Here is a 26,635-nt window from a genome sequence, read left to right as displayed (position 1 = left end):
TGCTAAGTGCTCCTGAATTACCTCCATTATTTCTTACAATACTAACAAGTAGATTCTATTATCTACATTTTACAAATGAGGAAACTGAGTTTTAGAGACTCTGCAGTCTACTTGCTAAAGAAATATGCATGGCATAGAGAATAAACCACATATATATTTGCAAATGAGGGGTATCTTCAGCAGAGGTATTATAGGGGGCAGCATTTAGCAGTTATTTCAGAATGACAGCATCCTCATGCACGCTTATTTTAGATTTAGCAGATAATTCATAAGTATTCCCAGTTACATGCTCACTAGTGGCTCAGTCATGTCTGACTCTTGGTGACCCCATGGACTATAGCCTGCAGGCCTCTGTGTCCATGGAATTCTCCAGGCAAGAATATTGGAGTGGGTTGCCATCCCATTCTCCAGGGGATCTTCCCAACCCAGGGATCAAACCCAGGTCACCTGTATTATAAGCAGATTCTTTACCATCTGAGCCACCAGGTGGCTCAAGTATTCCCAGGGTGACGCCAAATTATAGTAAGGCTGGACATGAAATGGCTGCTGGAGAGCTGTCTAGACTGGCCACTGGAATTGGAGATAATGGATAGTGCATAGACCTCAAACATATCTAAATACAAGAAAACATGAGCTCCTTTTGAAAATACAATCCTTTGCAAATGACTCTTGAGGTAACAATTCAAAGCTTTCAGCCCACATAAAAATAGTAACTTCCCTTATAGACAGCATGTCTCATGGATACCAGGTATTAAAGGCAACCATCTCAGAAGATAGGCACCTGTTTAAAACTATGTCTTTTGTGACTTACAGAAGCTTTCCTTCTCAAAGCTAAACAAGGGTTTAAATCAGTTAATTAGTTGATAACGTCTACTGAAAGCTTAGTTTTGATGGAGTCCCATATTAGATAGCACTTACATTGTCATAAAGACAGTGTGTTTGTAATGAAGGATGATTCTGTGAAGCCAATTTTGGTTGCTAAACAAGGAATGGATAAACCTGCAGGAAGGAGGAAAAGACAAAGGAGGAAAGAAAGGAAGAAGAGATATCAAATCCATCAAATTCCATCGATCCAGAGGATTTCTGTTCCTTTGGTCCATGAAGCCTATCTTGGACAGTGGTTCTCAAACTCACATGTACATCAGAATCACCTAGCAGGTTTGTTAAAAGCACAAGACAGGGCCTGAGAGTTTGCGCATCTAACAGGTTCCCCAGGCGCTGCTGATGCTGACTTTTGGTCTGAAGACCACACTTTAGAACCACTGCTCTAAAATGACTGGGGGTCCTGATGGATCTTTCCCAGTTTACATTCTAGATATTTGTCCAAAGCTGACACCATCACTGGATTTCCTAAACCTGAGTTCTTTTGAAATATGTTACAGGTTCACACTTAGTACTTCTTACCTGATGAAATTTGATAAGTTTCCAACCAGAAGAAGCTTCATGAGAAAAGAAATGGATGGAAAGCCTGTTGAGAGAAAAAGAGGCAATCAAGAGAGGAATAAAAATTACTCTATCATTATAATTAATATTCACTTTGGACCAAGTAAACACGATTATCCCAAAGATAAATGAGTTATATTTTCTACCTCACTTTTTATTAGCAACTTAAATTTGCAGATGAAGAAGATGCAACTGGATCAACATGGTGACTAGCACAAAAGGAAATTTGATGATTTAGTAATAAATTTTATTGAATAGAAAGTGACAATATCAGAGTTACAACTAAACATTCTGAAAAACATGAATTAATGTTTCTTTTGACTTAAGTATTGTTTGTTCAAGTGGAGGTGCTTATTTTAGTAACCAAAGTATTACAATTTTTTTTTTTTGCATCCCCAAATCTGCTTACTAGTGCAATGATGTGATATATTTATTTGATGATTTTTTTTTTAGATTACCAAATAATATGGATAAATAATAAGAACTGCAAAGAAACGTCTGAGAGGCACATGTGCATGGTGCTTAAGGAAAATGGAGGCTGGGATTTTTCAGTAAAAGCACTTTTAAAGTATTTTATCGTTATTTACAAGTAAGGGAGAGAATATAATTTCTTTTTTGGTCAGGGAGTCAGTTTTCATCAGAGTTGGTCTCTTCCCCTTTACTTTGTAATCCCCATCATATCAAACTCAAGGAATTTAGGGATCCACAGGGGATCTACACTTCTTCCAGCTTCTTCCCTTTTAGATAGCTTTGGTCAATTCAAACCAAATGCTAGGCTCACCCCAAGATACATTCACAGGCCTCCTGGCACACATGTGCACCTGTTCTGGTTTTGTAGCCTGCTGTTGGCAGTATAGAGATAACTTTAATGTCTCGAACACTGCAAAAAGTGGCTTGCAGTACATGCCGTATCTCAGCCACCCCATCCCCATTTCCACGTGGATACAAAGGCAGTTGTCAGTCATTTCTGGAGTCCAATGATAGCTCCACTTTTCCTCCCAGCACACCCATTTCTGGAGTAAGGCTGATTATAGCTCATGCCTCTACTCCACCAAGTCACTCTAAAATGGCCCAGAGAATTCTGACTTGTGAAGGTGAAATGTGAGTTTGACCTTCTTTAATTGAACTTACCATTCTCTGACTACCTAAACTGAGAGGCTTCCTATAGATAAGAGCTGGCTCAGAAAATTTCACACTTAAAATCACACTTGTAAAAGATGGGGTCACCTTCATTGGGCTAAATACATCCTACAACACTGTTATTCTAGAAGAGCCATGGTGAATTCACACCTATTTTACGAAGTGCTTTCTTTTTAAAAACTTATGGCAAGTCAGTGATTCTCAGCTCAGCAGGGCAAGGTGCCCACAGATTTGAACTTGTTAGCCTGCCTAGGCTAGAAATTCAGGAACTTCAAGACACTAAGCTCGTTTCTAGTATTGTGTGTCAGCAAAGGCTATTCTTTTTTTCCCTTAATGAAAAAAGTATCAACTGCAAACATTTATTGAGCTTTGAGGTTGGCACAAAGGAAGTATTAGATATGATTCTTGTCCTGGAAGTGTTTACAATGAAGTTTAAATGCAAGAATTAAGTCTGCACATGTGAAATCAGAAACAATGAAAGAATGCATAGCATTAAATGTGAACTGTGCAGTGCAGACAGTACAGATGTATGATGTCAGAGAGCTGGGAAGAGCTTTAGGAAACAAGTGAATAGGTAAAGATTAAAGGATGCATATGATTTGTATAAAAAATGGGTGGTCTCTCTCTGTGTTTTATTTATTATGCACAAGTTTACACAATTTAATACCACTCACTAAATCTCATTGTAAGGGTCTGGAAGTCTCAAACTGGTAACCAATGGGTCAAAGGACTTTTTTCTTCTACCAACATTTGGAATGTTTTAAAACAAATTTGTATTAGCTGTCAACATTAAGTTGAAATGTTTTACACTGAAATGTATAATTTCTATTTTCTCTTAAACAAAGTGGAGAGTCTACCAAAACCCGGCCCACATCTCTACATGGTAACAACAAACTAGAGTTGAGTAAAATCCACCCCCATTACATGGAACACTAGCTCTCCAGTCCCCACAGCCCATACCAATCCCTAAGCTTCCACCACTTAACCTGCTTCACTTTTGAATATTACCTGAATGCATGCTAATTCATTTCAGTCATGTATCGGACTCTTTGTGACCCTATGAATTGTAGTCCACCAGGCTCCTCTGTCCATGGGACTCTCCAGGCAAGAATACTGGAGTGGGTAGCCATTTCCTCCTCCAGGGGATCTTCCCACCCAGGGATCATTGGCAAACAGGTTCTTTACCACTAGCGCCACCTGGGAATATCACCTACTTGGATCCTGTGGGCAGCTGAGCTCATGAACCCTGCTTGCTGTATGTTAGCAGGGCCTCCTCCATGGGGTGGGGTGGAGGAGGCTGTGACAAATGTTCCACTCCAACCAATTAAATCAAAACAACAAGTAATCCTGCCCTCTCAGCCTAGAAAGGGAAAGTGACTTACACACAGAAGGATATTTTTATAAAATATTATGTTAAGTCTACAGAGGAAAATATGGACAACACATACAGAGAGTTGAGCTTTGGTTTTTGCAAGTGCACTGGCAATTGCCACTCAAAATGCACATTCTACAGTGGGGGTTTCTGGGCTCTGTTTGCACAGAAAGGATGGGTGCTTTATTAATTAACTCTTTCAGTTCACTTAGTGTAGGAAGACCCATGTGAGCAAATTTTATGTATGAAAATTTGGAGTGTTACAGCAGATAAATTGGATTATACCTTTTTTCAGAAAATTTACTTACTTTTTAAAAAAAATTTGTTCTTATATATTTGAAATCTAGTCAAATCTATATGTAAAGTAGCCTTGCATGTCCTATAAAGTGGGGCACATCTGAGTGAATATTTACTGTGTACAATCAGTTCTTGACTGTATGACTGAGCAAATGTATGGAGCATCTAAATGCTCAGCAGGTCCGATTTGGAATTAGTTTCATGCTGGTGTTGGAATAGTCATTCATTTATTCATTAGGCCATCCCAAATGTATTTATTTGACCCAGTGGGACTTGTCTCAGCCCTTCTTTTAATCAGTTCTATGAACCTGGCCAGATCCCTTAATCTCTACTGGTTTTGGTTCTTCAAATGAGGAAATCATATTAAATTATCTCGAAGTTCCCTAAAGATGAAAAATGCCAACTTTTTCACCTGAGGTGCCTAGAATAAAAGGAGAATAATTTGTTCTGAGTTTATGGTTGACCTGCAGTGCTTTGACTTTGAACATCTCCATCCATTACAGTCAGTGTGCAGCAGGTGGTAGGGCTGACTGATGCTCAACTTGCAGCCACCAGGAAGACTACTCTGGTTTTCCACATTCAGTTTCCTCTTTCTCTCTGTTTGGCCCTATAATCCACTGGTAGATTACCAGGGGTTTCCCGTTGTGAAATATTTTGTCATCTCCCAAATTAAAAGTACAATTCATGTACATTTCTATATGCTTCTCCCTCATACTCCTTCCTTTTGGCCATTTTCTCTTAAATAAAATCATATAACGTTTCATTTGGTGATCCATTCACATTGTATGAACTTCAAAATTTATAAGAGCATATAGAGTACACAGTAAAAGATGCCTGCTCAAGCCTCAAATATGATGATACAAACTATGGCAGAAAATGAAGAGGAACTGAAGTGTCTCTTGACCTTGATGAGGGTGAAAGAGGAGAGTGAAAAAGCTGGTTTAACACTCAACATTCGAAAAATGAAGTTCGTGGCATCCAGTCTCATCACTTCATGTAAATTCTGGATTTAGTTGGATATATCCTTCCCCTTCTCCCTTGCCTTTTTTATTCTCTTCTTTTTTCAGCTATTTGTAAAGTCTCCTCAGACAACCACTTCGCTCTCTTGTATTTCTTTTTCTTCAGGATGGTTTTAGTCACTGCCTCCTATACAGTGTTATGAATCTGTCCATAGTTCTTCAGGCACTTTGTCTATTGGATCAAATCTGTTGAGTCTATTTGTCACTTCCACAGTATAATCACAAGGCATTTGATTTAGGTCATAAAGGCTATAACAGCCTGAAAGCTCATAAAGTTCATAACACCCTGAAAGAATGAGTGATTTTCCCTACTTTCTTCAATTTAAGCCTGAATTTTGCAATAAGGAGCTCATGATCTGAGCCAGTCAGCTCTAGGTCTTGTTTTTGCTGACTGTATAGAGTTTTTCCATCTTCGGCTGCAAAGAATATAAGCAATCTGATTTTGGTATTGACCGTCTGGTTATGTCCAAGTGTAGAATCATCTCTTGTGTTGGAAGAGGGTGTTTTCTATGACCAGTGTGTTCTCTTAACAAAACTCTTTACCTGAAGCCTTTACCCTGCTTCATTTTGTACTCCACGGTCAAACTTGCCTGTTATTCCAGGTATCTCTTGACTTCCTACTTTTGCACTCCAGTCCCCTACAATGAAAAGGACATCTTTTTTTTGGTGTTAGTTCTAGAAGGTCTTCTAGGTCTTCATAGTACCTTTCAACTTCAGCTTCTTCAGCATTACTAATTGGGGCATAGACTTGGATCCCTTTGATGTTGAATGGCTTGTCCTGGAAACAAACTGAGATGATTTTGTCATTTTTTAGATTACACTCAATTTTTTACTCTTTTCCAGCCAAACTGATAATGGATAAATCTGAAAACGCCTATTTAATTTTAACTTGCATTTTCTTATAAGTGAATATGGCATATTTAAAAGACCATTAATTCACATTCATTTGTTCTGTTTGATCTATATCAGATTACTGTTTCTTTGGCTTTTCCCAGGTGATGCAGTGGTAAAGAATCTGCCTGCCAATGCAGGAGATGTGGGTTCAATCCTTGGGTCAGGAAGATCCCCTGGAGGAGGAATGGCAACCCACTCTATACTCTTGTGTGGAAAATCTCAAGGACAGAGAAGTCAGGTGGGCTACAGTCCATGGGGTCGCAAAGAGTTGGACACAACTGAACAACTGAACACATTGTTTCTTTCCTTTCTATTTAGGAGAGTCCCTTACATATTACAGAAAATAGCCATTTTACTTTACAAAGTGTAGCAAACATTTTTCATGGTTTGCTTTTGTATTTTAACATTGTTTTAACATTCACTTAGGTAGAAAATTTTATTTTTGAGTGGTTGAATTTATGATTTTTTGTTTTATGACTTCTCTTTATTGTTTTGGTGTTTGGGGGTGAGGAGCAATATTTTTACCCTTCAAGAATCTTTACACAAAAAGTCCTATTCATGTTTTCTTCCAGCACATTTATGGTTTCACCTTTCACTTGAAATTTTTGGATCCATTTGGAATTATTTTGGCATACTATTCTGCTCCTCCTCTATTTCCCTTCACATTTTTTAAACCTTAGGCAAGTCACCAGGCAATTGTAATAGGCCAGGCAAAGCCCTTCCCTACCTAGCAGGCTTCTCTCTTCTTGAGAAGCTCAAAGAACTAGCTACTCTGAGCTTGGTTTGAAAGGCGATGAGGGACATGGAGACCAGAAGAAACTGAAATTAGGAATGGAATTGTGCCAGGAATCTCCAAGTAGTTCTTTGCAGAAATATTCACAGTTGTTGGTTTAAAATGTGAGGGTAAAATATCTGGATTTCTGGGCTTATTCTTCAAGCTCTATTGCTTATCCAATAACCATAAGACTTGATGATAAAGTCAATTTGGCAAATGTTAGAGACTGTCCAGACCAACAAGTGGCTAACAAAGAGAATTTAAAACTTCTTTTATTGTGACCCTAAGAAAGACATAAATTTTACATTGTAACCCAGAATCCACTTTCATATCTACACATGAAAATAAAATTAGAGTTACATGTAACAGTACTCACATCTATTACATGCATTCTGGCATTTTCTACCTTATTATGTTCCATGTCATTCCATCCTATTCTGTTTCTCTTTTTAAAACTATTGATCAAAACACGCTAAACAAATTAGTCATGATTTGACCTTTAGTATGAAGAATATAGGCTAAAGGAAAATGAACATTTACCTTCCCTGACACAGAAATTTAGGTATGTAAACATCATACATTATTCCCTCATAATTCGTGTAAATAAGGTTTATAAATGTCATACATTTTTGGCTACATTTAAAAGGAATACAGTGTATTTGGGAGCACTTCAATTGTAGAATCCAAACAATAATTTAAAATAAGTTAAAACTCAGAACCTGTGAAAAATCCATCATAAAACCCATATATAATTAACTCACAGCAACAGCTGTTATAACTTAGGAATGAGTGATTTTCAGACCAACTGGACAACAAGTAAATTCAACCAACTAGAACCCAACAATACTTCCATCATTTTATGATCACAAGTCATTGTTCATACGTGGGACTAAAACTCAGGAACTAAACTTTAAACAGTAACGAAGATCAATTGAAAAGTTGATTTTGCCTGGTTGTTGTTTAAACATAAGCTAAGATTTTGCTTATTTTGAAAAACTCTATCATAAAAGAGAATAAAATCCAGAAAAAACCAGTCACGTTAGATGTAATACTAACATGGGCCTTGCTCGTGACTTCCATCTAAGGCCTTGCTAACTTCCAGAGCTGCTGCTACTTCCGAGGTGTCTCTCCCTTCGTTGTGAACACATGGGGCTGGGTTAGGACCGCAGGATGCCCTCCTGTCATGACATTCTCTGGTTCTTGGTGATTTGCCCAAATGAAACAAGGACAACCATCCCACCAAGATCCCTACCGCCACTATCAAGAAAATCTGCCCATTTCTGAAGACAAAAAGCAAGAAAGACTTTATAAGTATTTAAAAATAAACCTCAAACTCCCCTTGAGCAGGAAGCCTGTAAGAGTATCCCTCACCTCATACCGTCCGTTTTTTAACCTGGTGGGCTAGTACTATCCAGCACCACCTGGAAACCTGATGAGCTCAACTACAGCTGTCCTCCAGCGGATGACAGTGGTGTTTGGCAAGTTCATACCAAATACAACCTCTTCTGGTGAAGAAGTCATTTCAGTTTGGGAAAAATGAGTAATCTGGCCATTTAATTTGCATTGTTCTGAAAGTTGCCAGACTTGTCCTGCGAGGCATTAGTGTCAAAAACTTTCATCTTCCTTGGCTCCACCCCCTCTCTCCATGTGCAGAGCAGAACAAAGGGAGGAGGCCCCAAGACAGTGCCCTCCAAGGAGCCAAAGCAAGGTCTGGGTTTTGCATGAATGATGACTTTTGAATTATAAAAGCTTTTCCACGGAAACTTTCACTCAAGACTTCTACTGACTTTACAAACAGGAATGAATCCAAGCTGGGGAGTACACCATCAAGAAGTTCAGTGACAAGAACAGGTCTGGGACTATTCTTCTTATGAAAGATAATTTCCCTGTGTTTCTTATTCTCTACAAACATGACTCAGAGGGGACAAAGACACATATTTTCCCCTATATTCTTAATTTGAAAACTATTACACATGTTGATTGTTTCTGTAAATGATGTGGTACCTGATTTTAGCAAATACAAGCTCCTACATGTAAGTGAAGTCACTCTGTAACTAGGAGGTAAACTGCTTATTTAAACATTTGCTTTCTCTTATGCTTGGAAGAAGGCTGGTGACCTGGGGCCTTTTAAAAGGGGCCCTTGACCCTTCTCTCTAAGGCTGTTGTTCTGCTCTTTAGAGGAAGGTTGTTAATTACATCCATTAAGCCACCTATTTTTCTGAGCTGCTGTAGTCCATAATCTCCCTGTCAGAGTTGTCCTCAGTCAGCTCTGCTCAGACGCCAGAGCTCCATGCTCAAAATGGAGGCTGCTTAATCTCCCTGGGTTCCTGCAAGTCACTCGATTTTACCTCCTCTCTTTTCAAAGGAGCCAATTTCTTTTTTATCTCATCATTTGAAAACCATAAGAAAGAGATTTTTGTCTAAAACAAGGTTATACAGGTTTCTTCCCAAATTCATTATTGTAGGGAGGAAATTGAGGACCTGAGACAAACTTGATTCATGTAGTGCCTCAAAGATCAAAGACACCAACAGAAATGCATGTTCTTTTGCTCTCATGAGAAGTCTATGCAGGTTTAGGAATGTAAATGTTTAAACGTGATGGCAAACATGAATATGGTGCAGAGACTCAATAAAATAGAGTGTAAACCTTGAATGTGACCAAATATGGCTTGTAAAGAAATGAGGGCCTTTGGAGTGTGAGGTAATATTGAGTATGTAGTAAAAATAGTTACCAGAGCTATAATAATGCAATTGGTACATAGGTACATTCCAAGAAGAAATTTTCTGAAATCAGAAGTTTAAAAATCAGTAATGAAACAATGGTTTTCAAGAGATAGAGGGAATTAGAACCTAGGAAGTTTATGACTTGTAATCATAAGTTATTTATCTTATAGGAATTCGGAAAATGGAGCTCTTTTAAAACACCTCTAAGTATATAGCTATAAAACTTTAATATTGGTGAGCAAGCCTAGACTTTCCCAAACTTGATTTATCAAGCATTTCCAGTGGTTGTCAGTATTATAGACCTTCATCTTCCTCATCACCAAATGTTACTGAGATACATTTTTAATCAAAGTTGTTTGCAATCACTGTAGCTTTTTCCCCCCTCCTATGGCCCTAGTTGTTGATTGTTATTATTTACACAAATGAAATGATTTTTTGAAATATTAAAACATATCTAAATTTCTTTGACACGTTGAGAGGTGGGATGTTTGACTCTACCCCTTGAATCTGGGCTGTAAGCAATTATCCCATGACTGTGGATGCTTTACAAGACTGCCTTGGAAAAGGCCATGCAGTTTCCTCCTGTTGCCCCCGGTATACTCACTCCTGGAGAGCTCACCACCATGCTGGAAATCTGGCTATTGTGAGACTGTCATGTTGGAGGGGCTACTTGTTGGCGCCTCAATCAACAGCCCTACTGAGCTCCCAGCCCACAGTCAGCATCAACTACCAGATGTGTCAGAAAGAAGCCTCAGGATTGTTTCAGCCCGTGGTCATTGAGTCCAGCTCCTGAGTCTCCCAGGCTGGGGTCCCAGACATTGTGGAAAGAGACCTGTTGTGTCCTATATGAATTCTGATCCATGGGATCTGAGAGAGCAATGCATGGTTTTTTCATGCCATGAGTTTTGCGGTTGTTTGTGATGTAGCAATAGTATCTAGACAATTCATAATGACTATAATGTGAGTTGTGTTTCTTAATCCTTTGTTAATTCAATTCAGGTTATAAAATCTTATTCTGGAGAAAACCTGTTGTGACTCCAGTCTCCTTTGTAGTATGTTTTCCCAACCCCGTGTGATTTTGCCACTACAGATAAATTGCATTTTGGTTTGGGGGAAAGAAGGAAAATGATTTGGAAGATCTTTTCTAAGAAATAAAATGGAGAAGCTTCAACTAGGTTAACACTTCAGGGGGGTCTCACAGTCACCACGCACAGCTGACTTACATTCTTACTGATTCTGAACTACTTTGGAACCAGGGTTTTCATGAAATTATGTCTCCAGAGTGTATATACTTAGACCACCTTGAAGATCCCAGGGTCCCATGTGGCCATCCTTCTTCATCTGATAAATGACGTCATGCATGAATCCTGGCCTGGATGAGATCTAAATTCAAACTCCTGACCTATTCCACAAGTCCCCAGATCCAGGCAATCCTTGTTTAATAACAGTCTGATCAAGAAAGCAAAATATTCATATTCAGATCACAGAATCTGAGGATGTGGGGATTGGGCAGGATAGAGATATGGAGGTATGTGATGAATATTTACTTTGCATTGGTCTATGCTTCTCAATTTGTTATTTCTCTGCTCATCTTGAATGTGAAGGAGAAATTGGTACCAAACTTGAACCCTGGCCAGTAAAGTAGACTGGAGGGGAAATCTTTAGATGTGGCCAAATTCTATAGAATAGGAAAGTAAAGTGAATTGGCAATGCTTGAAACATAGTTTTATAAAATGGTTTAACACCAGAATCTTTCTACAAGATCAGATTTTCCAGGAAAGATGAACTAAGTTTTATAATTTTTTTCAATTAGGATAAGGTTAAGAATGAGTCTATGCTGGTTTCTTCCTTTTCCAATGACTCATATTTTGGAAAACTCAATTAAAAGAACCTGAAAGGACCATAGGTATCATTCAGAAGCCTTTGACCTTCATTTTCACTAAATGAAGTTGGCATATCCATTAACATGGAAACCTTCCCTCCTGGGAAATAAGTGCTCTTTGGATCAGGACTATTCTTCTGAAGCTCATCAGGTCAATCTTAGGTTGAAGTCATTAAAAACCACCTAAGCCTATTATCAAATTCAACACTATCTTTCCTTACAAGTCTACTGCTGTTTGCCCACAGCTCTGTTACTCAAATGCATGATTCATAACTTTAGACTCTGCAGTCTAGAGAAGGTAATTTTTTCCTGTGCTCTACACACTGGTGGTTTACAACACATCCCTAGCTCTAGGCCACAGCAAGCTCTAGTACAAAGGAGTCCCTTCTAATGTTGAAGGGTTCTTCAAATGGCATTCTTTGTTTTCACTAAAATTTTGTAACGTAATCCCCAATGATTAAACATGTCTTCTTTGTAACAGGGTTAAGGATAGAGGCAAAGAGAATGACCATATTGATAGCCTGAGAAATTGATGCTATAATTTATATAAAGGAATCATAGTTACATTAATTTCTTTCCTCTGTAATTGTGAATGGCAAGCTAGATTCATCTGAGTCCTCATGACTCATCCTTGGAAGGCAGCTGGTATAAATGGCTCTTGCAGAAGGACTTCATCTGAAAAGAATTATCTAGATTCAGCAGGCAAATATCTGTACCCAGAATTTATCTCAATCTTCCCCCAAACTGACATTTTGGGATGATAAGTTGCTGACCTGTAGTCTGAAGGTGGAAAAAGGGGCTCAAGAACATGACGATCCAAAATGTCATTCAATAAAGTTTGTTGTTTTAAGTGAAAACATCAGATTACTTTCCCCCTAATACCAACCTGATGGATTGTAATTTATAAAGTGGGTATCAAGAGTATTTGGAGTTTGGAGAAATTCACAGAAGGACAAGTCAGGGTGGAGATGTGGAAAGGACCTCTTTTGGAGGACTTTGGATACTTAAAGAGGGATCAAGGCAAAGAAGTAGGATTTGTCAGCGATCACCTGCCCACTTGGCTATTATATTAACACCAAATCCATCAGGGTTGAAACTTTTTCCCAGGCTGCTCCTAACACACTGTTACCTGCCTCCATGGATATTACTGTACTTCTGACTATGATTGCTCCATTCAGGATGGAGTTTGCTATGCAAATATGTAGGATGCTGATATGAAAGTTTTAAGAGTTTCTTATTGGAGACCATTTAAATAAGTACAGAATTACACTAGTTTTGTGTTGGGTTATGCCCATTTCATCGTAATAGTTGAGTCTGCTTTCTCACATCTGGATTAGCATACAGAAAACAATGATGCAAAATATAAATCCACACAATTACTCCAGTAAGTGTATAGCAGATTGCTAGCATCCACTGAAATGTGAGATACGAAAGGATTATAAAACATAGTCCTAAGATAAAAGGAACTTCAAAATATAAAGACAAAGACTAGCAGAAATGTCACAAAGGGGAGATGACAAAAAATAATAAATCAGTATTTACAATGAGAAGACTATAATTATATCTGGTTCTTTCTACTTATGAAGATGAAGGTGCTTCAACTCACTTGGTGTTTCCAACATTGTGTAACCCATTTATACATGCAGGCTCAGTAAAGTGGTCAAGCAGATGGCAGGAATTCTATGTGCAGGAAGAAAATGGTTACCACATTTATTCTTCATGAGATTAATAAAGGAGATGCAGAATGTTCAAAGAAGATACTTGAGGGTACTGAAAGTGGAGGGTCTGGAGAAAATGCAAGATAAAGTGAACAAGCAAAATATATGATAAAGGAAAAGAAAGCTTAGAGACAGGAGGAAGTACAGTGTGGGAGAATTGTGAAACATGCAGAGTAGACAAGAGCTCGGCATGTAAACTCTAGTATGTCTGAGCATCAATCACCAGGGGAAATTGTTTTGTTCTCTGTTTTTGGTTTGTTTTGTTTTTTTATTTTTTATTTTTTTTACTTTTTTATTTTTGTTTTGTTTTTTGAAGAAAATACTTTGAATTCACTACTGAATGATTCTGAATGAGATTGGCTGGGACCAAAAATCACCAAAATAACATGCACTCTGAATCTTTCTGATGCAATTGGTCCAAAGAACCATGCTTGGAGAGATACTGAAAAAAATGATTGCTGAGGTTTTGCAGAAGAAGGCAAAAATCATAACCTTTAAACAAAAAAGATAGAAGGAATAAATAATATTATCTTGGGGAATTTACAGATCTCATTTCTTTTCTGAGTGAGGGTTAATATATGGATAACCTCATTATGTATATATAGAATAACCTATAACCTAATGAGTATTGTTATATAGTAACCTCATTCATCTAGAACACAGCTAAGCTAAGAAGTGGGGCCAAAAATTGCTGTAAAGTGGACAAAACTGACTTAAGCAAATCCACACTGTTCTGATAAAATAAATCCATGGGGCCCTGCTTCAAAGTTGTTTAGTTTTGTTACAGAAATGTCTAAAACCTTAACTATTGGGTTTCTTAACTCACAGCAGTTTAAATAAAAAAATTTGGCAAGGAGAGGTGCAGTAGGAGGTCAAGGGGTGGGGGGACAGATGCTGGGGGCACAGATACAGGTGGCAGCAAGAGATGACAGCTAACATCCTAACAGTAAAGAATATGAGAGGCGAACAGATGAATTCACTTAGAGGAAGGGCAAATTGTCTCATGATTAATAACACCTATGGGCTACTGTGGTTCTGGGTGTTACAGCAACTGATATTCATAATTATGATCTCTAAGCTTAAAATTGTGGAAAATTCTTCAAGAGATGGGAATACCGGACCACCTGACCTACCTCTTGAGAAACTTGTATGCAGGTCAGGAAGCAACAGTTAGAACTGGACATGGAATAACAGACTGGTTCCAAATAGGAAAAGGAGTACGTCAAGGCTGTATATTGTCACTCTGCTTATTTAACTTATATGCAGAGCACATCATGAGAAACGTTGGGCTGGAAGAAGCACAAGCTGGAATCAAGATTGCCAGGAGAAATATCAATAACCTCAGATATGCAGATGACACCACCCTTATGGCAGAGAGGGAAGAGGAACGGAAAAGCCTCTTGATGAAAGTGAAAGAGGAGAGTGAAAAAGTTGGCTTAAAGCTCAACATTCAGAAAACTAAGATCATGGCATCTGGTCCCATCACTTCATGGCAAATAGTTGGGGAAACAATGGAAACAGTGACAGACTTTAATTTTTGGGCTCCAAAATCACTGCATATGGTGATTGCAGCCATGAAATTAAAAGACGCTTACTCCTTGGAAGGAAAGTTATGACCAACCTGGATAGCATATTTAAAAGCAGAGACATTACTTTGCCAACAAACATCTGTCTGGTCAAGGCTATGGTTTTTCCAGTGGTCACGTATGGATGTGAGAGTTGGACTGTAAAGAAAGCTGAGCGCCGAAGAATTGATGCTTTTGAACTGTGGTGTTGGAGAAGACTCTTGAGAGTCCCTTGGACTGCAAGGAGATCCAACCAGTCCGTCCTAAAGGAGCTCAGTCCTGGGTGTTGATTGGAAGGACTGATGCTGAAGCTGAAACTCCAATACTTTGGCCACCTCATGCGAAGAGTTGACTCATTGGAAAAGACCCTGATGCTGGGAGGGATTGGGGACAGGAGGAGAAGGGGATGACAGATGATGAGAGGGCTGGATGGCATCACCTACTCAATGGACACGAGTTTGGGTAGACTCTGGGTGTTGGTGATGGACAGGGAGTCCTGGCATGCTGTGATTCATGGGGTCGCAGAGTCGGACATGACTGAGTGACTGAACTGAACTGAACTGAAGCTTAAAAAATGGTTAAATTATTTTTAGTGTATTTTACTGAATAAGACATAGAATTATGACATTTTTGAAGGCTTCTGGTATTAAATCGCTTAAATTTTTAGCAGAGGAGAGACACAACTTTGGTTTTCCCTATTATATATTCATTTATACATTTTCTTATTTATTACTTTCCTTATAGCATGCAAGGCATCAAGCTAAGTTTCAGGAGAAAATAATACAGTTCTTCCAAAAGCAAAATGTGAGAATCTAGACATGCAAGCATCTGGAATTTAGAAAAAAGGTCAGAGATCTAGATTTGAATTTGGAAGCCATTTGTATAGATGTTTCAGTTGAAGCTATGTGAGTACAGTGAAGAGGGTAGAGAAGGGGATAGGGCAGCTCAGGACAGAACTAAGGAGTGACCTTACGCAGTAGTGATAAATAAGGCATTACTGTGTTACATACAAGATCCACGTTAATCCTCGTAACAACTAGGATGAATTATGAACTGGGAAATTTGGACATAATTAGAGACTAACTTTCCTTTGGAACAGAAGTCTTACCCACCCAGGACTTGGTCTAATTGTATAATAGAATAAAAAATAAGCATTGCTTAGAAAGACAAGCTTGAGTGAGCTTCCATCTGGTAAAGTAATCAAGCTAATATTACCACAGAGCAAATTTCAGCACTTTGGGTTTGACTCTGACCATTAAGATCACCTATTCACGATGTAAAATTTTGCAGAGTAAACTGGTACTATGAAATATTTTGAAACTTGTTAAGGAAAAGAAATACCTTTTAATTATTCAGTGATTGATATGAAAAATGAATAAAGTACATTAAAAGACATAATGTATAGTACATTAAGATACGTCAATCTGTTAAGTCAAGCAAATAAAAACTTTCTAAATTTTATCATTGATGTTTGTGAGTGAGAAGTGGTGATCAAGATGGTGTTTATTCTGAGTATGCTGTGACTTCCCATCAAGTTGCCTGCTAAGTCATAGGAGCAACATAGGTAAACCCTTCAATTCATTCACCGAAATGTATGAAACATCTACTTTACACAAGACCCTTCAGTAGATACATAGGAGATACAAAGGTGGCTGATGTCTAGTTTCAGCTTGGAAGAGCTATGACAGTTGCGTGTGTGAGTGCTAAGTCACTTCGGTCAGGTTTGCCTTTTTGTGACCCTGTGAACTCTAGCCAGTCAGGCTCTTCTGTCCTTTGGATTTCTCAGGCAAGAATACTGGAGTGGGTTGCCGTTCTCTTCTCCCAACCCAGGGATTGAACCCATGTCTCTTATGTTTCCACCATTGGAAACCAGGTTCTTTACCACTAGCACCACCTGGGAAACCCTATGAGTAGCTGAGGTAGTGGCTAAATCAGAAGTTGCTAAATAAGAAGGCGGTGGTTATAAAGTATCTTTGCATATTTCTTGTTCCAAACTTCCAACAAATCATCCAACGAATTTCAGATCTTCCATAGGAAGTAAACTGAGCCTAGAATGCGATTAAGTAAACTAGAATGCGATTAAGTAAACAGCAATTTCAACAATATTATCTCTTCTTTACATCCTATTATTTATCATGTGTCTTTGTAACCAGGGGCAAACCACCTCAATATTTGACTAAAGCTACAAATTTATAAGAGCATGGAATTATCGGTTCCAAAGGCAATTTCTACATGAGCTAGTTGTAAGAAACACAGACATATTATTTATATGTATTTCTATAATTATTATAATAAGTAATAAAATAAATAAAATCTATAATGATCTGATATAATTATTATATATATATAGATAATATATTTATAATTATATATTATATACATTAATATTGCTTGTTTATTAGTTGAATTGTTTAATAGTAGGCACATTGTTTACCTGTTGAATGAAAAATAGAACATAAAACTTGCCTTAAATTTGCTATGAGCTATCTGAGTTGTATATTTATGATATGCACTAACTTGTCACTTAAAGCTGTTAAAATTCTCACATTATTAAATAGACATAAGTAGTAGAACTTTTCTTTAGACCCCTGATGGCTCAACTGGTAAAGAATCTGCCTGCAATGCAGGAGACCTGGGTTAGATCCCTGGGTTGGGAAGAACCCCTGGAGAAGGGCACAGCTACCGACTCCAGTATTCTGGCCTGAAGAATTCTGTGGACTGTATAGTCAGTCCATAGGGTTGCAAAGAGTTGGACACGACTGAGCATGATTTTCACTTTGGAGATTAAACACTCCTTGGCATGCATCTAAAGATCATCTAATTCAACTAGAAAGTCAAGGTGCTATGCCTTTGCCAGATGACAGCCATCTGGCAGTCCTTAGGTAAATGATGCTTAAGTTTTCACACCATTGCCCTTTTAACCAAGAAGTTACTTGAGATACCTGTCCTGGAGAGAAGAGTCCACAGGACACAGACTATTAAGTGTTAGTGTTTTCTAGCTTAACACAGGATGCTTTTTAATAAATTTTATTTTTTAGAATAAGTTTAGATTTAGAGAAAAATTTCGAAAATTATACAGAGAATTCCTATATGTTTCCCCTGGAAATTTCCAGTTTCCCCTATTGTTACCATCTTACATTAGCATGGCATATTTATCATAATTAACAAATTAATACTGATACATTATTACTAACTGATGTTCATACTTCATTCAGAATTCCTTAGTTTTTTACTTAATGTTCATTTTCTATTCCAGGATTCCTTCCTAGATACCACATTACATTTGGTTGTCCTGTCTCTTTCAGCTCCTCCTCCCGGTGGCAGTTTCTTAGACTTTCCTTGTTTCTAGTGACCTTGACAGCCATTTTGTAGAATGCCCCTTTATTGGATTTTGCCTGATGTTTTTCTCATGAACATACTATGGTCACGGGTTTTGGGGAAGAATACCATAAATGTGGTACCATTTTCATCACATCATATCAAGGGTACATAATATCAAGATGACATCACTGTTGATGTTTATCTTGATCACCCAGTTGAGGTAATGTTTGTAAAGCTTTCATAGTAAAGTTACTCATTTTCCCTCTTGCCATACTGCTCTCTTTGGAAAGAAGTCTCTATGCAGAGTCTCCACTTAAAGAATGGGGAGTTATGCTGCACCTCCTTGAGGTTGGAATATTTACATGAACCTCATGGGATTTTTCAGCATGGGAAATTGTTTCTTCTCTCCTACTTATTTTTTATTCAATCATATATTTATATCAGTATGGATTCATGGATATTTATTTTATATTTTGTGTTATAATTTAAATACTACTTTACTTATTTTGTTGTCAAATTGTTCCAGCTTTGGTCATAGGAAACTCTTTTAATTGGCTCCTTTGTTTGCCATTTGATGCCCTTTTAGTCCTACCTCTCCTTTCCTACTCTCTAAGTTCACTGCCTATGCTTCTTCCTCCTAGTAAACCTCATTTCTTTTCTTCTCTTAGCTATTCATGAACAGCAGCTCTTTCAGGGACAAAGCAGCATTAGAGTCACCAGAAAAATCATGCCCTTCAGAGAATTTTGTATCTCTTAGAAGTAGTTAGTAAATACACCTAGAGAAAATATGACCCATTCTTCTACCACTCGGTAAGTGTCCCAGTTCCGATTCTTTTGGCAGCAGCATCAGGTATCCACCTCCTAGGTAAGGTAATCTTTTCTTGCTAACTGAAAATTCAGCTTAAAATAGCTAAAACAATAAGGAAATACTTCTTGTCTTCAGAGTATGAGAAAAATTTTCTAGAATCCCCCCAAAGACTTCTTATGTTTTACAAAAAGAAGATACAAGCCCCAAATGGGTCACATGTTCACGTCTAGGTCAGTCATTGGTAATTTAAATGGTATTATCATAATTGGTTTAGACCAAATAGATTATATCTCTGTGCTTCCCTGGGTGATGGTGGGGGGAGGGGTGATAGCCGAATAAAATCAAGATTCTACTAGCAGGAAAGGAGATGACTATTAGGTAGGCAACAAAAATGTGCAGGAGTAGAGCAAGGAAAGCATTATTATATTCTCTTATAATCCAGATTAAATTAGGTTCCCCTGCATATGCACACACACACAAACACAAACACATACTCTCAGCATCATTATCCTTCTTCATAGCATGTTTTAACCTTAAAAGCAGAGCCCAAGAAAGGCCTTCATGAAGGCAGTTTAATTGGGTACTGACCTTAGAAAGCAGAAATTTAGGGATTAGAAGAATGAAATAGGAAGTGAAGAAAGCCATTACAAGGATACATCAATATTATTGATTTGGCCACTGCTATAGGCAACTGATACTTAATACTGCTTGAACATTTTGAGGAGCTTTATGAAAAACATCTCCAACTGCCCATTGATGGGATTTAAAGGGAAGGCATTAATTTATTAGCCTTAGTCTCCCACTGATTAAAGGTGTCCCCATGGGTGTTAACTTACCCTTACCCTAGGCTGGGTAATTGTGAACTCTGAGCAGGTTCTCACAGTTTAGCATTAGAGAAATCATAGGCAAAGAGTAAGAAGTAGCCATTGACCTAGGGAGACATTGTCAAATTATACCTCTGAAAAGTTAGTCAAAGGCTGTCTGGAATGTGTTGTCACAGCAATGGTTGGATAAGAGGTGTGGCTGAAAGGATGTTAAAGAGAGATGCAAAAGAGGTGTCAGAGGCATAGCATTTATCCTGATTATAATTATTTACCACTTGTGGGAATATTTAATATGTCTCCACTAGACTGTAAGCACTATAAGGACAGGAATTGCATGTGTCCAGATTACTTTTTCTATCCTTGTCACCTAGCACATTGCCTGGCACATTGCAGTCAAATCACTGAAAGAATATTGGAAGAATACACAGTTAGAGGAATGCCACAAAATGAAGAAAAAGGGAATTCAACCATCAGATCCATCATTTCTAAAATAAAGTGTCCAATAATAAACTAAAAATCAGCCCAACCTCCCCAAGTACAGGACCAAATCATTTAGGACTCCCTCAGTTCCTGAAGCATTGGAGCGGTTGGTTTAGGAACAGGCTGGGTCAAGAGGCACACACTACACACCCTAACCAGTGCTTGGTTTGAAGAATACCTAAGGGAAGGCAACCCTTCCTGCCTCATTCAGCATGTAGTTGATGTGGTTCTGGAAGCTCCACAGGAGTTCTCATTCAGGCACATTCTCTATGGAGTAACTCCCAGCATCTTTCATATATCAGAAAGGTCCGTTCCTGAAGTTTCTCCAGTCCTGTGGGATCAGCCTAGTTATGATCTAACCTCACTGAGGAGCCATGGATTATGGTGCATGAACTGACCACCTGATCAGGCTTGAATCCAATCATTTAGACAGTACCTCTACCACTTCATGACTGGGAGCAGAGTCAGGTGTACTCATCGCCCCAAAGTGGCCATTGAGTATCACTTACTTGGGGTGCACCTTTGTTATGATTCTTTTCTTGTAGTTGTGGATTGATGACCCTTGTCCCTTGAAATTAAATTCAAAGTTTCCAGGATAGAGACCTGTCAACTTCCATTCTTGAATTAACTCTAATACTTGCAGATGCCGAATAATAATGATAACTATCCATTTCCTTCATAAAACATTTTAACTCTAAAAGAAAATGTTCTGGGTTCCTTTCCCATGTTGATCAGGCAGCACATAATCCTCTGCTTGTATCTTGACATAACTTGATCTAAGAAGCTGTTTGATTAAAGCCATGTCTCCATCCTACAGAGTTAAGGGCATTTATAGGAAAGAATATATTTTAATGACCATTGTGCAAATGCTATTAAGCCTATTACCCCAAAATGGCATTTCCCATCACTTGGCTGTGATCTGTCTGTTTTTGACATTTGTTTCCCTTTTAAAATGCTGTAGACAGACTCTTAACTATAGCAGACCTCCAAGAGAAAGTAAATCGGAAGGTTTTTATGATGTCTTCCCAGGGATCTTTTTTGAAATAAGAAGAGCTTATTCACAATATATTAAGACTTCTCTCTGATCCACTTGCTGACTGACTGAGCCAGGTCAAAAATGTTGGCAGTCTCCTCTGTTTGGATTGACATTACCTGCGGTAATCAGCTAGCAGAACTGGTGTCTATGGACTCCTTCTATCCACCTAGCCTAGTCCTGCAAGAGCCACTGTAAACCAGGGTTGGTTTACAAGAATGACATGTTGTAACCTTGATGTTGGCAGGTACAGCCAGTCTTTTAAAGCAGTCTTGCACCTGGCATTCACATTTCTGGTTATTTAAACAGCTCTCTAGCCTAATCTGAAAGCTTAATATTCTCAGGTGGATGCTGTTTGGCTTGTATCTGTTAAGTGTTTTTATTATAAATAATAGAAGTAGTAGTCATAACAATATATACATATATTGTTATTAAGAATAGTAATAACTGTACTAATAATAAATTAAGAGGATGGGAAGAAAATCTTGGAGGTATGGATATGTTTATGGTACAGATCATAGTGATGGTTTCATGGAAACATATTATCTTCAAATTCTTCAAGCTGTATACATTAAATTTGTACAGCTTTTTTGTATGTCAATCATACTTTAATGAAGTAGTTTAAAAAATAAATGTAAATGAAATGAGTTTCCATTATTTTAGTAATAGAACTTCACATAAACATTCAAAATTTTGGCTCCCTTTGAAAAAAAATCAGAAGCTCTGGGACCACTGGGGTCCCATAAGTGGGGTTCAGCAGTGTCTGCCCTTTGGAAGGAAGTAGACATATTTCGGCAGAGTGACTATAGTGGGTTTACATCTGCATTATGTCCAGTCCAATTCTGGTGTAAAATCCCTGCCTGGTCTCTAGAGGCATCAGAGTTTATGCCTGTTGGCAGGGAATCTACGTATTACTTGTTACCTGTAACTGCCCAGTCCCTGAAAACATAAATTCCCTTGCACTTAAAACCCCCAAACTTCAGACAAAATCCTTTTTACATTTACAGTGCTGAGTTAGTCTAAACAGGATACCAATTCTAAATCTGTGTGCAGTTCTGGGAGGAAAAGTCATGATAGATAGCAGTCTATCATCTCACATTAGTAAAGACCCATTTTTATTGGTGGTTCACCTTAGTGAAGAATGAGGCTTTTTCTTTCATGTAAAACTTTTCTTGACAATTTCCCCCTGTTAATGAAAATCCAACATAGAAAACTCAAAACAAAAATACATTAGGATATGTTTGCTCATTTATCACATATGTATTTATATGTACTTACTGCTGCAGGCTAAGAAATGTTCTAGGCTTGAACTTGTTTAAGCTATCATTTATATTCAATAGCACCATGAACAAAAAATCAAGTGAAAAAAGATCATAAAATCCTAAGTACGTTAAGACCATGTGTGTATGCTTTTTGAGATAAATCACAGCAATATTTTTTTGGATCTGTCTCCTAAATTAAAGGAAATAAAAGCAAAAATGAACAAATGGGACGTAATTAAATTTAAAATCATGTGTACAGCAAAGGAAACTATTGACAAAATGAAAAAACAATCTACTGAAGGGGAGAAAATATTTGCAAATGATATGACTGATAAGAAATAAATATCCAACATGTATAAACTGTTTATACAACTCAACATCTAAACCCCAAACAACTCAATTGAAAAGTGGGCAGAACACTTGAATAGACATTTTTCCAAAGAGGAAATGCAGACAGTCAGCAGACACATGAAAAGATATTCAGCATTGCTAATCTTCAGGGAAATGTAAATCAAACCCTCAATGAGATATCACCTAATATCTCTCAGAATGGCTATTATCAAAAAGAACACAAATGACAAATGTTGGCAAAGATGTGGAGAAAGGGGAACAATCCTATACTGATGGTGGGAATATATATTGGTATAGCCACTGTGGAAAATAGTGTGGAAGTTTCTCAAAAAACTAAAAAACAAAAAAGTACCATATGACCCAGCAATCCCAATCTTGGGTATGTATCCCAAAAAGAGAAAAACTCACCAACTTGAAAAGATACATACCCCGCAATGTTCACAGTAGCATTTTACAATTACCAAGAAATAGAAGCAACCTGGACTTCCCAGGTGGCACTAGTGATAAAGAACCCACTGAAGCGACTTAGCAGCAGCAGCAGTCAATGCAGGAGATATAAGAGATGTAGGTTCAATCCCTGGGTTGGGAAGATTCCCTGGAGGAGAGCATGGAAACGCACTCCATATTCTTGCCTGGAGAATCCCATGGGCAGAGGAGCCTGGTGGGCTATGGTAAATAGGATTGCAAAGAGCCAGACGTGGCTGAAGTGACTTAGAGAGCACATAGTACAGACACAACCCAAGTGTGTTCACCAACAAATTAAAGGATACAGAAGATGTGATACACATGTATACACACATGCACACATATTGTTGCCCTGCTTATTTAACTTCTATGCAGAGTACATCATGCGAAATGCTGGGATGGAATTAAGATTCCAACAACTGGAATCAAGATTGCCAGGAGAAATATCAACAGCCTCAGATATTCAGATGATACCACCCAAATGGCAGAAAGGAAAGAGGAACTAAAGAGCTTCTTGATGAAAGTGAAAGAGGAGAGTGAAAAAGCTGGTTTAAAACTGAACATTCAAAAAGCTAAGATCATGGCATCCAGTCGCATCACATCACAGCAAATAGATGGGGAAAAAATGGAAACAGTGGCAGATTTTATTTTCTTGGGCTCCAAAATCACTGCTGATGGTGACTGAAGTCATGAAATTAAAAGATGCTCGCTCCTTGGAAGAAAATCTATGACAAACCTAGACAGCATATGAAAAAGCAGAGACATTACTTTGCTGACAAAGTTCCATGTAGTCAAATGGTTTAACAGTAGTCATGTATGGATGTGAGAGCTGGACTGTAAAGAAAGCTGGGCACTGAAGAACTGATACTTTTGAACTATGGTGCTGGAGAAGATTTTGAGAGTCCCTTGGACAGCAAGGAGATCAAACCAGTCAATCCTAAAGGAAATAGGGAATATTCAACCCTGAATATCCATTGGAAGGACTGACGCTAAAGCTGAAGCTCCAATACTTTGGCCACCCGATGCAAAGAGCCGACTCATTAGAAAAGACCCTAATGCTGGGAAAGATTGAGGGCAGGAGGAGAAGGGGGCAACAGAGGATGAGATGGCTGGATGGTATGACCAACTCAATGGACACAAGTTTGAGCAAACTCTGCGAGACAGTGAAAGACAGGGAAGCCTGGAGCACTGCAGTCTATGGGATTGCAAAGCATCAGACATGACTTAGCAACTGAACAAAACAATACTACACACACACACACACACACACACACACATATATATGTTGTCGTATGTGTATATTACACAATACTACACAATGTGTATAATACACAATACTACACACACACATACACACACATATACAATGGAATACTACTCAGTCATAAAAAGAACAATATTTTACCAGTTGCAGCAACATGGGTGTACTTGAAGGGCATTATCCTAAGTGAATTGTTAGAAAAAGACAAATATTGCATGATACACTTCTACGTAGAATCTGAAAAATACAACTAGTGAATATAAAAGAAAAAAAAAAGGAGACCTACAGATAAAGAGAACAAACCAGTGGTTACCAGTTGGGGGTGGGGGTGAAATACAGAGGTGGGAGAGTGGTAGGTACTAAATTTGGTGAAAGATAGGCTCAAGGATGTATGTGCAGCATGGGGAATATAGCCAATATTTTATAATGACTGAAAATGGAGAACAACCTTTAAAATAGATGTGTGTGTGTGTATGTGTAGTTTCTGACAGTTTTTATAGAGCAGTTAGTGGCAAATGGAACAAATACATACATATATAATCAAAGTACATTCACATATTTACATGATATTTATAAATATATCTATATTATATAAACTTGTTTGTAAATTTATTCATATAAAGTGGATTTATTTGTGTATTATAGTATATGTTCATGAACATATACTATATTTCAAAGTCTATTCAACATCGCCAAGGTGCCAGTAACAGTTCCTTATGTATGATAGAACTACAATTGGTCCTTTTTTTCCTTTTGATGATCTGAATTTTTTAAAACTTTTCTTCTATAATGAACTCATATATGGGTTTGAGTTATTTTTAAATAAATTTATTTATAAAAATATTTGCTTCAAGAATGCCAAAAATATTGAAGTTTGCAAAAAAAGTATCCCAAGAATAAAGCCTTCTGGTTCTGATATTTGTCTCCAGGTCACTTAGCTATGTCAAATAAGACAAATTACTTACTTGAGAATAAGCAAATTCTGAATCTAGATACAGGTCATGGGGTAAACCAGGGATGTAGTAGTGCTCGGGGTTGGGCAGAAACTATTGTAGATGTTGGAAGAAAGTCTGCTTGAGAGACAGACCATGATTTCAGGCCATTTCAATGAGGGTCAAATGGAAATTATCCAATAGAACACATGACTCCAAGGAGGTCCAGCACAAGGGGTGCCAAATAGTGTGGGTGGCACTAGGGGCCAGCCAAGTGGGAAGGAATGCATAGCATCTGTGATGCATGTTCAACATGCCAAGTACTAAAGAAGGAAATATTCATCACAGAGAGGAAACTGAGGCTCAGACAGGCAGAGAAAACTCGCATTTGGTGAGCTCGGCCCACCTGCCAGGCGTTGTACCCTGTGCTTTCATAAACATTATGAGAGCTGCCCAAGGTCATACAGGTAGAAAGTGGGAGAGTTGCAATTCAAACCCAAGTTTTCTGATTTCATGCCTAGTGATTTTCCTACTCACTCTACTGCCCTGTGTGTAGCTCTGCATCATGAAGCATTGTCTCAAGAATCCATTCGAGCTGGAATCATGGATTGCCTCCTTCTTGGCTATTCTTTGCTGAAGCCAGCACTGGCAATGCTGCTCAGACAGAACACTTTCCTGAGGGCAGCATCGACACAGAGGCACAAATGCTATCTTCTCCCATGCCAGAGAAGCAGACAACATTTCTATCATTCTCCCTATTTCCACCGTTTTACTGGCTCTAACTTCCAACAATTTTTTGAAATAAACAAAATGAACCAGTTTAAAAGAACATTATTCATACTTTCAAAGGACATGATAACAGTGAGAAGGCGAATTTAAGGATGAGAAAGGAAGGACACAGATTGTTCTTTGAGTGAATGAAGAACACTGGTTGATGAAGGCCTAAAAGTGTGCAGCTCCTAAGACTTTTTTCAGCCAGACATTTTATACTGTTTGTGAGCCCATGAACTTTAACCAACCAGGCTCCTCTGTCCATGGAATTTTTCAAGCAAGAATACTGAAGTGGGTT

Source organism: Muntiacus reevesi, chromosome 7, assembly GCF_963930625.1.
Source record: "Muntiacus reevesi chromosome 7, mMunRee1.1, whole genome shotgun sequence".
Taxonomy (NCBI): domain Eukaryota; kingdom Metazoa; phylum Chordata; class Mammalia; order Artiodactyla; family Cervidae; genus Muntiacus; species Muntiacus reevesi.
The sequence above is the reverse complement of the archived record's forward strand: the minus strand, read 5'-3'. Positions refer to the sequence as shown.